We start from the raw sequence: 5,842 nt of genomic DNA on the forward strand, positions 1-5,842 counted from the left end.
GTCATCTTGTATAAGATGGCCTTTTCAATTCAATCATTGGTTTTAGTTTTATGTGGAGCATGCATAAATACATATAGACAGGAAATTACACGTCCACAATGGATCCAATCAATGTCAAATAATAAAGCATAAACTACGTGTTGTCATATGTTAACTCGTTGGTTCCATTTTGTCATAATGGTAAGTTGTAAGCAAACTTTAATATTATTTCTTTTGTTTTTACAATCAAACTAATTTTCACATTAATAAAGTAATAGTATGGACCCTTTCTTAGACATGTGTAAATGTTGATGCATTGCAAAAGAAATAGCAAATCTTGCAAAATCACAAATTCTCAAACTTCAACTAATATGATTTTTTATCCAAAACAAATATGTATACAGTATTTCAGAAATTGTCTCAAAATTTCTCTATAAAGTAAATGATAGTTCGATTGCATATGCAATAAAGTTAAGATTCCCAACATTCCTAACTTATAGAGTCGCTGGACCGTACATTTTCGGTTTATTCTATGAGTGAATAGCGCGTTGAGATATCCAATAATGATGTAACTATCTTCCAAAGTTGGTCAAAGTTGAACATATACATTTTGAGTATTAGATCTAAACGCAATTTTCTTAATGAAATGTTTACGACGACACCCCCGCCAGAACAGTAACACCCTAATGTCGCTTTTCTTCGCAGTTTAGAGAGTAAAACTGCACAATATTTATGTTCAATCATAATATATCTTAAATCAGTTATGCAAAGGGCAAAAAGCGTGGGAATCAAAGAGGATACTACAAAAATATGCCTCAAATACTAACTATATAAGGTGAGATTAATATAATCTAACATGGGATAATTCAACCCGAGTGTAAGAGTTTAGCCAGTCGGAACGAGGCTTGCCGAGTGCTGACGAGCGAAACTCTTACACGAGGGGAACAAGACTCGATGTTCCGAAAATCGTTCAAATATATATCATGATTGATTAGACTTACCATTCTGAACAGGTTATACTCAAGGACAATGATAGGGTAGAAGTACAATTCCCAAATAGCAAATGTCCCCTTTGTAGATAGAAACATCCCTGCTTCCCATATGATATTTACATGTCCAAATCCAATATTTACTTGTGCGATATTAAGTGTTTGATACTTGTTAGTATATCAACTGGTTACGTTGTCACAGCACTAGTTTTTATTTTACGAACGCTACTTAACGCGGGTTTAACCCAGCTTTGCATGGAGGGTGCCATCGACGAGGCAACAGATTCTTACCCGTACAAAACCCCACTGATCTATATGCAAATCTACATTTGTGTTCGTAGGGTGTCCTCTTTTTATCGATTTTGAGTTTGAATTACGGTTCTGTTTGTATGTCGGGATTAGTTTTTACAATGATACTTGATGATAGCAACGGTTTATTGCATAGAAGCAGTTTCTGTTTTACTGTTCCGGTGCCACTATCATAGTGTTCTGACTTACGGAATATGCGGTAGCACACCCCAGAAAGACTAGGTGGCCATGGCGATTTGTTTTTTTGTTCAGCAAATAATTCCTGTATTATGATTTGCATAAAAAATAAAACAAAAATAAATGTAAACTATATATTTATTTTTGCCAACAGCGAAAAATGGAGGCTCATAATCAAGGTAAGATCGCGGGAAAACTTAATATACAACATACATGTATGTCAAAACATGATTAAGTATGTCTGTATTAAAATTGCAAATGTTGTATAGATTACAAATATATACTTTATTAGAGGTAATATGTAGGGTTAACTGGCAATGATTACATATCTAAACGTGTGCCATATTTTTTTCAGAATAGGGTATTTTTACTGTACATTGCTACTTGTGCAGAAATAGTTTGTTTGTTTTGTTTTGTTGTTTTTTCATCCGAATCGCATGATGATCTTTCTTTGCAATGGACATTACCGTCTCTGTAATTAAGTTACCATTTACATTTTAGTTTCCTCAGCCGCCCCTGGCTATAGAGATAAGAGATATAGCCCTTTAACTTAGAAATTGTCTGCATCTGTTAGGATTGTATGATTGGTATTGATCTGAAATGTAATATTGTGTTAAAAAATAAAGAATAAACTATTTACAATATATTGTTATTCATTTATTTTATTGGTGGTTACGCCACTTTCAGTTGTATTTTTGTGTTTTGTTTTCAGATTTACTGGTAAAACTATGGGAAAAGTACTGACACGTGACATGTATCTACCAATATATATAATTCCATATCAGTCCGAGGACACATGTGAGCACTTAATTTGTTTCGAAATTGTCAGACATGTTTTTGCGACATGCCCAAGACTGTAACACAAGTTACACTCACCACAAATTGCTAATGACGGAACGTATGACCTGATCAGCGCAATAACATAATACACACTGCTATATGTATCGCGGACGTATAAAACTTCCTGTTGTTCTTTAATCACCTTCCATTCCATGTTCAAAGAAGAGTAACGTTTTCTTGATGTTCGCCATGTAGTTTTTGTTTCGAGAATTGTTTTGGTATTCAAGAAGACTTAAATGATTTGTTGAGAAATTATGAGACTATTGTGGGGGTCACACCAAATTGCAAACATGTGCGAATATTCAGAAAGGACCATACCTTGTTTGGTATTTTAGCCATTGACTGATGGGAGGATTCAACCATGCCTGACGGACTTAACTTGTGGTTTGGGAAAGATGTTCCAGAGCGAAGTAGTCTGTATCATTTTTGTGAAAGTTTGCATATATATATATATTGTTAAATTGTATTGACATCCAGATGCATATCAATATTATTTCCAATTATCTAGTGTCGATGACATATAATATATATATTAAATGACGTGGAATCTGGTTCAGCTCATCTGAATTTCCCTATGCTTATAACTTAACTGTGTTGATACAAACAGGATTTTTCTATTTTGTTTCCGTCGTTGAATCAGGGGAATTCATCAGCATGAAAACCCTAAGGGCAATAACACAGATGATTATTTTATATATAAAACAACTTTAAAATCTTTTTTTCGACGTCCGCATAGATACAATTATTGTATTAAAAATGGCATTAATGTATTTTTTTCTTTCTATGTATTCCATTGTAAAACATCGGTTAAGTCTTATACATGTTACTCGCAACTCTCCACAATCATTCTTCACAAGGAATCCGTCGCAGTAATCATTATATGTATCCTCTGATAATTAACTTCATATGTAATTAGGTATTAAATTTATCACAATTCGTAATGACAGTAAAAAAGACATTTGTTCCCTTATAAGTTAATAGTAATGTAAATCGTATGCAAATTGCACTTTAGAACAAAATTTTGTCATTTTAGGACATCTAATAACATAGCAAGGAAATTCATTAATGAAGTTCCCGTTTTAAATATTGACAATACTTTTATTCCGTTACATCCAGAAGTAGTCAATATCATAATACTTCATGAACAAACTTGTAACGTCGTGGCGTCGAAATGCCGTCAAAACCAATCAAGTGAGAATTCTTTTCACACGTTGGCGTCATTTTAAAATGTACAACTCGTATGAGGAAACAATAAGTCCGTGCGATAATGCTATGATAGCTCAACCATTTGAGATTATTTAACATCATCATTTGAATCTGGTAACGATAATCAAAACACAGATTCAAGTCTACGCGGCAGGGAGGGGTCTGTGTGTCATACTAATTATCCAGCACTTAACGAATATCACCTCTAGAATTTTTCTGGTAGAAACATTTTCTTCTGTGCATTATTTTGACTATTCTGACTTTATATACAAATAAAAACCATATTTCATTTATCAAACACATTTTATTAAGTGAAAACATTTTTTGGTAATAAATTAAATGGTTAAAGCATGAAGGAGAGTGTGATGAATCTGCAAAAAAAGAAGAAATATTTAATACAATTGTCAATGATATCATCTATAATATCTATAATTACCAATATATGTATCTATCAGTTACTGTCTGTCAATATTTCTGACTACGAGCATTTTTTTTCTTTCCTGGTTATATTTAACACTATATAGATAAGAACTGACAAAACTCAATTGATAAGCAATACGGTTAATGTTCCTAATTTTCGAACTATTAACATTTTCAGTGCAATTTGTCTTAAAATATGCAATTTTATCATCATTATGAAGCATTTACTGCATTGATTAATATTTTATGTGAAAAATATTAAATTTCAATTTGATGATGCTTGATTTATCTATTTTAAAAGCTTAGATTTACCACTTAATGACAAACTTCTTTGAGTAAATTATGAGAATATGTTACAATGTCTAATTAGATAATAAACAGACAATGCCTTCGAGCTTTACCTGGAATTTTTATTTGCTGATTTACATACTCATTTGATTCTGAGTTATCTATATTCATTACTCCATACCAAACATGTCGACAACAAGGTCAAATAAGCAAATCTAAAAACTTCGAACTTTACCTGGAAAACGTTTTAATATCCACCAAATACGGAACCCCGTCGTTTCATCCACCTGTTTCCGTATCCGCGTCCGTAGCCTCCAAGTCCGTATCCCCCGCGACCATAGTAATTTCCGTATCCGTTTCCATATCCATATCCACCACCAAGAAGTCCAAGACCACTTCCGAATCCATCGTCTAACATTGATCCCAAGCCATAGCCGTAGGAATTCCCTGCAATAAATGTTTTCTGTTTGTAAAGCTGAATATGCAAACAACAAAAATGTCACACTTAACAACCTTGGAAATAAGGTTGACTCGAAACTTTTAAGCAATAGACACCCAGCAGGGAACATATCTCTACATAAACGGTCTTGAAAATAAGCCATTAGGTGTAACCAGGTTGTAGGGCTGTTTTGTGATAAACAGAGGTCGGCATCATATACAAGCCGCGTAAATTATGTTTTTGCATCTTAAAAATGTGAAAAGGTCAGCCGGTTTCTCACATAAGCCATTTATTTTCTACAGATTATGGGATACGAATAAAATACATACACACATAATTGTCACTTTGTTTCCTAGTGAATATTGAATAGTTTTTACCCAAAATTATAAAAAAAAAATGACTGCTGGTTATGTTATGTATAAGTTGTGTAGTGTATAATATGTGAATGTAATTGATGCGTGAACATCCACTGCACTCACCATAATAAGTGCAGAGCCCACTAGCCACGAGGCAGGACAGGAGAAACAATACCTTCAGCATGGTGTAGACTGGGTAGTGACTGAAAGACAAAAATGTTATTATATAATAACAAATGTAAAATATCTTATTTTTTCTACAACAAGCCGTATCTCTATTCAATTACAGCGTCATTCCATGACTCTTATCTAATTAAAACACCAAAGCACAAAAACATTTAGACCTAACGGAGGCGAAGAAATAACTTAGTGGATAGCAATAGGCTATAATCATCAACGGATATACAAGTAAAAGCATAAATAGGAAACATAACAAAGCAAAGCAAAGAGTCGTATGCTGATAATGTATAGTGTCGGTTACAATGTTATAACAGTAAGATGAAAATACTGGACAATATGAACTGATAACAGCAATGATCAAACAAAATATATCGTCAGAATGCGGATAGATTAACTCCAATTGGAACAGAATGCAACCTAAATATAGAGACGAAATTCGATATGTTTAAACGAAATATGAGGACAAAATTCAAATGCAATTAATAAATAACAGAAAGATATTTTCATTAACATACTATAAACAATGACTTACCTAGACGTCGGTACGATTCGGTGTCGAGTAAATATTGAGAATGGTTCGGGAATGGTTCTCCTCCATATTTATACAAGATACACAAGGAAATCAGGAAATGTTTCTCAAATGCGATTCGATAAAACGA

General features: G+C 33.2%; 1 long non-coding RNA gene across 1 annotated transcript; it reads right to left on the bottom strand.

Moving 5' to 3' along the window:
* Positions 1 to 3,784: 3,784 nt before the first annotated feature.
* Positions 3,785 to 5,842, bottom strand: LOC117334398. Its single transcript, XR_004534143.1, has 4 exons — positions 5,716 to 5,842; positions 5,127 to 5,206; positions 4,444 to 4,655; positions 3,785 to 3,871 (listed from the first exon to the last, which is right to left on the bottom strand). It is a non-coding gene; the product is annotated as an uncharacterized LOC117334398 (long non-coding RNA).

The sequence above is a fragment of the Pecten maximus genome, chromosome 9 (genome assembly GCF_902652985.1).
Source record: "Pecten maximus chromosome 9, xPecMax1.1, whole genome shotgun sequence".
Lineage (NCBI taxonomy): Eukaryota > Metazoa > Mollusca > Bivalvia > Pectinida > Pectinidae > Pecten > Pecten maximus.